The sequence below is a fragment of the Artemia sp. Qi Xiang Cuo genome, chromosome 17 (genome assembly GCF_049724085.1).
Source record: "Artemia sp. Qi Xiang Cuo chromosome 17, ASM4972408v1, whole genome shotgun sequence".
Taxonomy (NCBI): Eukaryota; Metazoa; Arthropoda; class Branchiopoda; order Anostraca; family Artemiidae; genus Artemia; species Artemia sp. Qi Xiang Cuo.
This window is the reverse complement of record NC_142810.1, coordinates 55,467,783-55,480,167: the sequence shown is the minus strand read 5'-3', so window position 1 is coordinate 55,480,167 and position 12,385 is coordinate 55,467,783.

The following is a 12,385-nucleotide window of genomic DNA, read 5'->3' as shown; positions in this document are numbered from 1 at the left end:
AACCATATCCTATGTTGCGTTCACCTTTCACTACTTTACCTCCACACGGCGGGCTGGCATACCTGGTTCGAAACAAATTGGCCACAATGTCAATTTTCTACCACTTTTGTTTCAGATCTTATAGAGATTAGAAAAGCAAGCCCTTTTGTATATCGCCAGTTGGGTATCAAATGGACGTATCTCCATAATTGTAAATTTTCAGAAAAAAACCTCAACTTTTTTATTTCCCCTCCAATAACCATAAAACAAAAACTGATTGATATGTATTGATTTTACACATTGATTCGTTTTAGTTTTACGGTTATCAGAGGGGAAATAAAAAGTTGAGGTTTTGTTTGCTCTTCTGAAATTTACAATTATGGAGATACATCCTTTTGATACCCGACTGACGACATGCTCTGTGTTGTTTACCCTTTTTTTTTTGGTCAGGGAAGTTGAGACTGTTAGAATATAGTTTCTATATATCCAAGAATACGAGATGTTTCAGTGTAGGAATTTAAGGGGGTTTACCATCAAGATGTCCCCCTTCCCTCAAGATGACTGCTGCAGAACAGCGGAGATATATGAGTTTTCGTGCTGGAAGCTACACTACAGGGCTTAGCTTATATTAAGAACCTCTAGAGACTGCAAATAGGCTATAGCCACGAAATTATCGCCTTTTTTCCGAAGAAATCAGTGGCCTAGCCATAAACTGAGCTTCTTTTTCTTAAAACAATCACCTACAATATTGAATATTACATCTGAGGAGAATGTGTGGGCCAAACATACAAAACACTCTAGTCCGAGTTGCATATGGCTTTATTTTGCCCTGTTAAAAGGGAGTACACTCTCAGAAATGTCATTCCCCCATGTCTGAAAAAAAAATTGATTAAATTTATTAACAGAAAGGTAGTTACTGTAAGGAAATTGAAATTTCTCGTTTATTGAGTTTGGAAAGAACTTAGAGAACTGTCTCAGCCATAGGTTTCATGTTATAAGGTCGTTAGTGGAAGAAAAGAAGCAACAGGCCTTCAACTTTAATAAAGTTTTGAATATTTTAATTGGAACCCAGGAGACTATTTGGTGTGATCTGCAAAGCTGCAGATTAAGTTATAGTGCATTAGTTAGTTTGCAGTGGGGCTGGACAAACATATATATATATATATATATATATATATATATATATATATATATATATATATATATATATATATATATATATATATATATATATATATATATATATATATATATATATATATATATATATATATATATATATATATATATATATATATATATACATATATATATATACATATATATATATGTATATATATATCTGAGGAGCAGATATTGAGATTTGATAAGAAGGGTAATGGCACTTTGTTGTCTAATGTCCAGCTAATCCAGAGGAAAATTGTGTTATTGCACCTTTTTTAGATTTGATTTTGTTGTTTTCACCGGAGTCTTCGTGAACTAAAAATATGCCAATTAAAGTCAGAAAAAACTTCAAAAATGAATCTTAAATTGAATGTTCAAGATAAAATTTTAACGGAAAAACTGAATACGGAACAGTAACTTAGCTACTGCCCCCTCCCCTAACTGTAAAATTTCTTAATTCTATTGCGTCATTTGCGTCTTAATACCAAATATATTACGATTTTTTTTATATTTATAACCCTGAAAATAAGAAATTCAAATAAAATCTTGTGTTGCAAGAATTCGTATCAGTATATACTAAATAGTCATCATATGTTTTCGCTAGTTTTTTCTAGTCATCATTATTATAAGGATTTTATTTTTGTGGATAAATTGAAATATTAAATGACATTGTTCAGATTACATATAGTTTGCAATAAAACGCAAATGTCACTATAGATCTTTGAAACCTATTTGATACAATAGGAGAGGGGTGGGGGAGTAGCTGTACTCATGCTTACATTAAGGTATATTCCTTTTTAAGCTCGAGTTAATTTTCAATCTAATTTTTGTTCGTTTTAAGATTTATTATGTTTTATGTTTGATTAATGTTTTTTTTTTCATTTATTCTTTGATAGTAATATGTCTTGGCTTTAAGTTTAAATTATTATAGGACTTTTACTTATCATCTCAAGTGTATTGTTTCTGTTCTCATGTTTTAGAAAATTTCTTTTGCGGAATTTTTTTTTTATAAATAACAAGATAGAGGTGAAAAGACACTGAATATTTTTTTTTTTTTTTTTTGGGCTTATTAATTCCATTTAGCTGTACTTTCATCATCGAGAACATCCTTGAATGGTTAGTTAGCAACCAGAACTTAGTCTCAATCCATTATCGATTTTTTGGTTAATGTGCAGTATAGTATGTATGCCAGTAATAATTAATCTTTTTTTTTTACCGTATAGATGTCTTTGTTTTGGTCAAGACGGCTAGTGAGGGAGAAGGAGCTACAAGAAGCGTTTGCCACCACTAATCTATCTTCATTAAAACATTGGAACAAACTAGAAAACATTCTTATCGTCACTAACAAGGATTAACAGGCTGCAGTACTACCTGACCGTGTAGTCCTGGGAGGGCCTACTTCGGGGTTTACAGTATTTTTTGGAGATGAAGAAACCTGGCGGGTTCACCCTCCAGAGGGTAGGCTGTTGGAGCTGTTCAAGCATCTCCTACTATTTCACGATCATATGGCAGTAAATGAAAGTATCACCACGTGAAAAATGTTATTCACGCCTCTGGGATCCACCAGATCTTAAAAGAGTCGGTGAAAGGTTGCACCTGTGACGCTTGGAATGAAGAATGCCTTCTGAAACGCAAGCTACCGTCACATCACAAGGGTAAAGGAGCCAAGGTAGCTCACAACCTTCCTTCCACCTTACCATCCGTAGCTATACATCCCCAGAGACGGCAGGCTTTGCCCCCTCCTCTTCGTCGAAGGGATATCTTTTTTACTTCGTCTCCTCGCCAAATGGATAATCACCGAACTATCTGCAACAGCTTTCAGGGACGGCCACAGTATATAAATTATAGGCAGTATGATCTTTCCGTATCTCACCCATTATAAAAACCCGGACCGAGGTGCGAGTGCTTCAGAGAACGTAGAAACATAAGAGACATTGGATCTTTTCACGGATAGACAAGTCAGATTTTTCTTGAACGCGAAACTTGGCTTCAACGTTGGAACACTAAATTTTGAAGAAATGAATTTTAAAATAATTTATTCCAATACAAATATGAAAATCGGTAATTAGTAGTGCAATTTTATTATTAGATGTTCTTAGGAATTAAAAGTAGGTTTCGAAGTCTCAAGTTAGTTTCAAAAGCATTTTGAGGAAGTTTCTGCCAAAATACGTGTTCCAGGGTAATTGGACCGCTGATGTCAGATCAAATAAGAGGAGCTGTTTGTACGCGCTAACGCAGAACAAGTGGGAGGAGCTGTTTGTTCACACCGAGAATGAAGAGCCAGAAATTATCTGCGGTAAACTTAATGCTATATCTTTATACTGTGGGGACGGCAGACCAGTCCCAACCGTTTCTCTTCGACGCCCCACCTGAATATAAACCAACAACGGTCGCTCTCCACACGTAATCGTGCCTCATCATCACAGTACCTCAATCGTCCGTACCCTGAAAGACCCTTGGTTAGTAATGGGATTCCCTTTGCCTGGCAAGGGGGAAACCTTTCCCAAACTATCTACACGAGGGCCAACCCCTGCAATGAATCCACTTCAAGGGAGAGAGATCAATTCTGGGAGATACTCACTCCCCGAAATCCAGTATTTAACCCAACCTCAAATATTTCACTCTCACGTTGCTTCTCAACAAACGAAACCTTGAGTCGAAGCCTCCCATATCTATCTGCTGTTCAATCACAGGGTGACACTAAGAATGGCCGAGATCGTGCGCCCGGCCACAGATATCAGGTACCCAGACTTCCTAAGCCAGTTTTCTGCACAGCCAAGTAATGAGTAAAGAGGAAATGAGCCTCCTCGATGCTATTCTGGGGCAGTTTGGAAATTCCAAGATCTTTTTTTATGGCCCCCATTATGCGGCCGGGTAGAAGGTCGTATCTGGCGGGTTTACTCACATACAGAAGAAGATGATATTAAGAAGAAATTCGAGTGGCGGAAGATCGGGAATGAAGCTCTAGAATGGAAGAAGATAAACGAATAATTGCCTAATTCTCAAGTCGTTTCTTTAACTGGAGGTATGGGGCTTGGAGACTATTTAGCTTAATGAAGTTGTTTTGGGTGTTGAATGATGCCCAATTGATTTTGTCTAAACCTCCTTATTTTTATGTTAGATTATATATAAGTTTGTTGACGTTTCTTGTGTGATTGACTCACTGACTTGTGTTACCTGGTATCTAATTCGTCTGTTCGTCTTTAAACGTCTTACCCTTTCTGACGGACTGACACGGAGAAATCTAGACAAATGAGCGAGCAACGAATTTTTCTCTATCTTTTGTTTCAGACCTTATGCAGATTAAACAAGCAGTCCTTTTGTATATACTGCGTATCTTTTACCCTTTTCCTGTTAGGGAAATACTGTAAGATTAAAGTTGGTGTATGTCTAGTTTAGTGTGAAAATCTAGTTTTGGTAATCTTCAGCTGTGAGAACATCAGATGTTATCATGAAGGAGTTTAAGGGATCTTCCTCTCCAGGCATAATATCCGTTTGGTTATCTGAGTGCAAACTGTATGCATATTTTAATACCCTTGCTACATTAGTAGTAGTAGAAGCAGCACACAGAGCATAGTGTCGTATGCACATAGTTCAACATTCCCTCAATGTACCCTTTTGCTTAAATAAATTTTAAACTACTTGCTTTTACTCGCTTTATTTTGATAAATAAATTTATTTGATAAATTTATTTTATTTTGATAAATAAATTTATTTGATAAATTTATTTTATTTTGATAAATAATATTTTATTTTGATAAAATAACCTGTCATTTGCTAACTTAGTTTGTATACAACTTGTTTTCTTGCTAAATAAATTCTATTTCAACTTGGTTTTGTCAGTTCACTAAGTTTTTATACAACATTCTTTTTTGCCCAAATTCCAATACCAATAGTTCTCTTATGTTCGCAAAGTTTTAATGCATTTAGTCTTTGCTAACTAAATTATAATACAGATTGTTCTTTTGTTTTGTAAATTTTTTAAACATAATTTTTTGTTAACGATATTTAACTTCAATGGTAATGCATTACAAAAAAATAAACTTACATACAACTTTTTTTCATTTACGAAGTTTTAATCTAATTTTTTATGTGGAAAAAATTTTTGCACCATTTTTTCTGACTGAATCTTAATAGAGCCTGTTTCTACTCGCTAAATTTCAATACAATCCGTATTTCGCTAATTTTAATCTTAAGTTTCAATACAATACTAACATCCAATAATCATTTAATGTGATGATTATATTATTTTTTTTGCTAACTATATTTTAATTCAACTATTATATTGTTTTACAAGCCTTAATATTAACTATTTTTGTTGTCTGTCAAGTTTTGATACAACATGTCTTTTCCTAACTAAATTTTAACAGGAATAGTTTTTCTTTTTTGGCTGTTTAAATTTAAAAGACAAACTTTTTTTCTTTTTTATGCGTGTTTTTTTTTGTTGCTAAATTTTATCTACTTAAATGAAGTTTAATGCAAAATTTTTTTTTTTTGGTTCAATGCAACTTGTCCCGTTTTAATAACAACATCAGAATGTGAACTTTTTTGTTCTCAAAATTTTAGAACAATTTTTTTGCGTTCAAGTGTTTTTACTATGCATTTTTTGCTAATTAAATTTTTATACAACTTATGTTTATTCATTAAGTTGTAACAAAAAATTTATGTTCATCATGTTTTAATAATGTTTGGCAGCACTGTCATACTGTATCTATAGTTAATTTGAACTGCCTACAGATCGGTTGATCCACCCTGGTATTAATTATTGTCACATTGGAATTTTCAAAATTAGAAATAGGTGTTCTCTAAATTAGATTATATCACAACACCAGTGATACAAAATCATTTTCACTATAAAACAAAACTTATTGTAATCACAAGTTGCGCAAATAGCGCTGATTAGGGGAGGAGCAAAGTTGACGATATGTAACAGTTTTTTTTTTACCAAGCCACTTCGTATGGAAGTTGTTGTCGTAGAAATGTCATAGGGGGCTCTTCAATCGTAAATTAAAGGCTGTAGTGCCTTTTCTGAGTCAAAGGTGATTTGTCAGCAAGCAGCCCCTTATTACATCAGAAATTTCCAATAAAACTTTGAAATAGCCATTTTGCTCAGCACAGTTGAAATGCACGATAACTATGCCTTTAATAATGAACTGAGCTCTTACAGCCTTTAAGGCAAGGGCTTTTTGCTCTGCAGTTTTTCCATTGAACACAACATTTTTTGAGGGAATGGAGGCTACGTTTTATCCTGGGGGTTCAATAAAGGATATGGGTATCAATTTGAAGCTTTTAGAAAATGTTCAGGAGAAGGTTGAACTGAATCATAAGACACTATATGTATGTAGGTTGTCAAAAGGGTGTGTCCTGCCATGCAAAAACTGGGGATCATAGTAGCAATGCTACTTGACGGTTTTCAAATTTGTTGACCGATTTTGTTTGAAAATACAATTCTTACAAATGAAAATACTTTTTGCTCAAAAGAAAAGCTCTCAATCCCAACTAGCGGTCAGTAGTCAGCCAATCCCAACTAGCCAAGTCCCAACCATCTAAACCTATATATCTTATTCAAGAATAGGAGCCAGTTGTTCATGTCTATGAAAGCTACATTTTACTTAAATATACATATTAGGCGCCATCTATGGAGGCTACTTAGGCTTTCCCCCTAGGTCTAGGCTACTTTCTTGTTGAAATAGCCGTTAATTTAAACTGAAACCTTCATCCAAAATCACATCCTTTTTCAAACACTTTTGGGATAGCTTCTTTTTAAATGAAACCTTGTTCACTTTAGTATAAAAACAGATATGGTAAACCAGTGCTAGGCCAAGCTAGGGCTATTATCGCATTTAGGCTACTTAATATCCTTATTTTTTTCATTTCAATAGACTCAACTCAAATTAAATATATAACTCGAATATAACTAAACTCAAATTAAGTTTTGTCTGGCAGAAAATTGAGATGACTAACGATTATGTACTTCCAACAGAAATGTTGCTATTGGTTTAGAGCGTGCTATCCTGAGGGAATCTACTTAGTTTTTAGAGACAGTGAAATTTTATTACTGTATATATTGTTTTGCTTTACGTTCTTATATTCTCTGTGAGAAGTGTCAAATAAATGTAGATAATTCTCAACTATAGCTATCAGATTAAGGGTCTGTGGATAGCTTCTTCTAGACATGATGCTAAGGTTTTTAATTTTTCGCATCGATTTCTCTAGGATTTGAAAAAAAAAGCTTCGTTTTGGGGGATTTCTCAGTCAAGCCTAAAGTGAAGAACGATTCTTTAGCAGTTCCTCTTTGTATTATTCTAAATTTGGGGATTGCTCTGTCAAATGATGAACGATTCTTCAATACCCAAAGTGAAGAATGTTATCAGTTCTCAGGCTTAATTCTCGTGATCTGTCGAGCTCTCAAAGGGAATCCATAAGAAAAGAAAAGAGATCCCTCCTAATTCTCATCGTTCAATTCATGGGCAACATTATAAGAGAAAGATAACAAAAATCCATCAGGACCCATCAACTGCAAACTGGATGGATGAGTGAATCAAACACTGAAAGCGGTAATTGAGAATAAGCTTCAAAAAACCCTCGAACTTTCAGTTTATATACCCCTCCCCCTCCCTCAAATCAGTGGCGAAGCCTGTTTAAAACAAAGAGGCAATCACGACACAAAAGAACCCTAAGACGTAGTAGTATAAATAAATATAAACTTTCATTCTTGCTTTTCAGTGTATTTTAAAGTGTCGTGTTTTTCTATTCAATATGTTCCAAAGGTTCTTTTAGTAAACAATTTCAACAAAAAGTTTTTAGAAATTTTTTTAAAGAATTTAAAGAAAACAAACATGCCCCTCCCTCCCCCCCCCCAAAAAAAAAATCCTACAACCACGACAATTAATTGAAACTTCGGTAGAAATTGTACGTAGCCCAATTTAATATCCTCTTAGACGAATTTATAGAATGACAAAAACAAGTTCAAAGACTGACAAACATGTTACTTTTAAGGCTAAGAGGGCAAGCATCGACAGCAGTGGCGTAATTTCGTCAAAATCCTGGGGGAGGGGTAAAGTTGGAGCCAATTTTTCCAAATCAAGTGAAACTGACAGTGAAAATTGAAAAATGATCCATATATCAAACAGTTCGTGGTAACGAACTGTAAGTAAGGAGCGACCCGGCTCAATGGTAACCGAAACTCTAGAAAACGGGTTTGATACCAATAGATACATCAAAAGAATCAGATTTCAATGCTGATTTCAAATATATAACTTTCATCAAGTTTAGTGCTACCCATCAAAAGTTACGCGCCTGAGAAAATTTGGCTGATTTTCAAAAAAGGGAGAAAGACCCCCTAAAAGTTATAGAACCTTAATGAAAATCACACCATCGTGTTCAGTATATTAAACAACCCTGATGCAGAGGTAATAAGCACCTATCTGCAAACATATGTAGTTATCTATTTTTTGCCAAAACAAAGATGCGTGTGTATTTGGTTTTTTTTTCCACGGTGGATTATATCGACCCAATGGTCCTAGAATATCGTGGGAGGGCTCATTCGAACGTAAATTAAAAGTTCTAGTGCCCTTTTTGTGTGACCAACAAAAATGGAGGGCAACTAGGCCCCCTCCGACGCACATTTTTTTCCCAAAGTCATCCGATCAAAATTTTGAGATAGCCATTTTGTTCAGCATGGTCGAAAATATGATAATTATGTATTTAAGGATGACTTAATTCCCCGAAGTCCTCGGGAGGAGGGCTGAAAGTTATGAACTGTACCCAATCTTAACATATGGTATTGGTTATTGGGAAGTATAAAGACGTTTTCAGGGGGGATTTTTTCTGCTAGTGGGGGAGGGGGGTGGGTTGGGGGTTATTTGGGAGGGTCTTTCCATGAAGGAACTTTCATGGGGGTAGGGACATTGCTATAAAGGGGGTACCAGATTTCCCAGCATTCTTTAAAAAAAAGACCAGAAATCAAATAAAAAAAATAAGTTTTTCAACTGAAAGTAAGGAGCAACATCACAACTTAAAACGAACATAAAATATTACGTATATGATTGGGTTCACCCCCTAGTCAATACCTCCCTCTTTAAGCCAAAGATGTTTTAAGTAGAGATGGGGGTCCGACTCGTGTCACGCACCCCTGCTGCCACCTATAACTTTTTTTAACACCATATATGAGCACGAGAACCACTTGGTTTATGGTTTTTGTCAATGAGAATTTGAAAAACAGGAATTTTGTCACATTTATGTATGTTTTCATGGATGGTTATGTGTGTTGGTCGATTTATTTGATGTTTTTCATGGATGTTTAATGGTTTTTGTCAGTGAGAATTTGAAAAACAGGAACTTTGTCACATTTATGGATGTCAACAGCAATTCATGTCTGTTTTATGGTTTTCTCAGTGAGAATGAAAAAAAAGGAATTTTCTCACATGGAAAAACAGGAACTTTCTCACTTGGAAAACCATAAACCACGTGGTCCTGTCACGAGTAGCACCTGTGAACTTGATTTACATAAAGTTCGCTGGGAGCGTGCACTTACAACAACAACAACATCAACCTTGGAACACCGGTGCTGTCGACCTCAATTCACCTATCGTGAATCAATAATTCCCCTTAGAAACAACAAATTAATTTCCCCTTTCTTGACAGATCAATCAATCAATGACATCATCTGTCAGACTTTAAAAGTATGTGTTTGTGTATGTGTGTGTGTGTATTTGTTTCTGTGTCTATGTGTGTGTGTGTATTAGCTTATTTGTATTTGTGTATTTGCATGTATATCTGTTTATGTTTATTTATCTGTGTGTATGTGTGTGTCTATTTGTGTATGTGTATGTGTGTGTGTGCGTGTATGTTTATTTGTGTGTATGTGTATGTGTGTAAGTGTGTGTGTATGTGTATGTGTGTGTGTATGTTTTTGTGTGTATGTGTGTGTGTGTATGTCTGTATGTGTATATGTGTGTGTAAGTTTTTGTGTGAATGTATGGGGACCGGGGGAGGACCTTTGGGGCCCAGGGAGGGCGTTTGAGGGTCCGGGACCTTTGGGGACCGGGGTGCCCTTTGGGGGTCCGGGGGGGGGCCTTTGAGGACCAGAGGAGGGCCTTTGAGGGTCTGAGGAGGGCGTTTGGGGTGCCGGTGGCTCTATGGGAGCTTGGGGGCCTTTGAGTGTCCGGGGGGCAGTTGGGGGCCTGGGGGACATTTGGGGACCGGTGGAGGGCCTTTGGGAGCTTGGGGGGCCTTTGAGGACCGGGGGCTTCCTTCGGGGTTGGGGTAGGAGGATTGGAACCCTTTGGGGTTGGGTTAGAGGACCTCACAACACTGTTCAAATGAAACTTGTGTATTATAACGACCACGGAGTTTCACCATTAAATTCTCTTCTAAAATCTCTTCAAAAATCTTCTTTTAAAATGTCTCTATCTGTTTCGCCGAAATAGTTCCATAACCTGTCTAAAACGGTTTCGACCAAATAATCCCTAAAAGAAAATTCAGCGTGTTCCTTTGTTATTGGAATCTCTGCGCTAACGAATTTCAAATTAATAGGAAACCTTTTCGCGCGCTAAAACAATTCATCGCTAAGATGTTTCTTGCCTAATTGTTTCCATGTCCTTTGGTTATTAATATCCTTTGGAGTTCGACCAGTAGAACTGTTCCCGAGGCAAAGACATTAATGATTTGGATCTATTCCTGGAGATGTTTCTAGGCGAAAATTTTTAAAGTCTGGCAGATGATGTCATTGATTGATTGATCTGTCAAGAAAGGGGAAATTAATTTGTTGTTTCTAAGGGGAATTATTGATTCACGATAGGTGAATTGAGGTCGACAGCACCGGTGTTCCAAGGTTGATGTTGTTGTTGTTGTAAGTGCACGCTCTCAGCGAACTATATGTAAATCAAGTTCACAGGTGCTACTCATGACAGGACCAAGTGGTTTATGGTTTTCCAAGTGAGAAAGTTCATGTTTTTCCATGTGAGAAAATTCCTGTTTTTTCATTCTCACTGAGAAAACCATAAAACAGACATGAATTGCTGTTGACATCCATATATGTGACATAGTTCCTGTTTTTCAAATTCTCACTGAAAAAAACCATTAAACATGCATGAAAAACATCAAATAAATCGACCAACACACATAACCATCCATGAAAACATACATAAATGTGACAAAATTCATGTTTTTCAAATTCTCATTTACAAAAACCATAAACCACGTGGTTCTCGTGCTCATATATGGTGTTAAAAAAAGTTATAGGTGGCAGCAGGGGTGCGTGACACGAGTCGGACCCCCATCTCTACTGTTTTAGTACTTTCATAAGAGCTATTTATTCTAATTAACGGCCTTTGTGATTAAGGGTCATTTTTAAAGAACAAAATTCAAAATTTAGCTTAAAGAGCAAGGTATTGACTAGGGGGCGAACTCCCTAATATACGTATTAAGAATATATGAATATAGAAAATCGTTACGTAAGTTAATTCGTAAGTTACGTATATTTATTGCTAATAAAAACGTTCGTAAATAAAATTAAAGAAGTTTCGAGAAAGCCATTTAGCCAAATAAAAGTAAAATTAATGTAAAAATTCTGTTTTAATTATTCATATACGGTGAGCCAAAATCAAACCTGTATTAATTCAAAAACTTGCAAAAATGAAATAAAAAAAAACAGGTTTTTTTTAAATGAAAGTAGGAACGACGTTAAAATTTAAAACGAATAGAAATTGTTCCGTATATGAAAGGGGCTGTCCCCTCCTCAACGCCTCGCTCCTTACGCTAAAGTTCGACTTTCTCACAACTATATTTTTTAAACAATAAAAAAATTTGCCGTAAAGAGCGAGACGTCGAGGAGGGGACAGCCCCTTTCATATACAGAATAATTTCTGTATTGGTATTTCTGTATAGTATTGGTTTTGGTTTATTGGAAAGCCATTTAGCACAAGAAAATTAAAATTAATATGCAAATTTTGTTTTACTTATTCAGTAACAGTAAGCCAAAATAAAAGCTGCATTAACTAAAAAACGATCAGAAATTAAATTAAAAAAACAAGTTTTTATAACTGACAGTAAGAAGCGACATTAAAACTAAAAACGAACGGAAATTATTCCGTATGTGAAAGGGGCTGTCCCCTGCTCAATACCTCTCTCTTTGCGATGAAGTTTTTTATTTTTTTAAAAAATAAAGTTGTGAAACAGAGCCAAACTTTAGTGTAAAGAGCGAGGTGTTGCAGTGGGGAAAGCCCCTTTCATATACGGA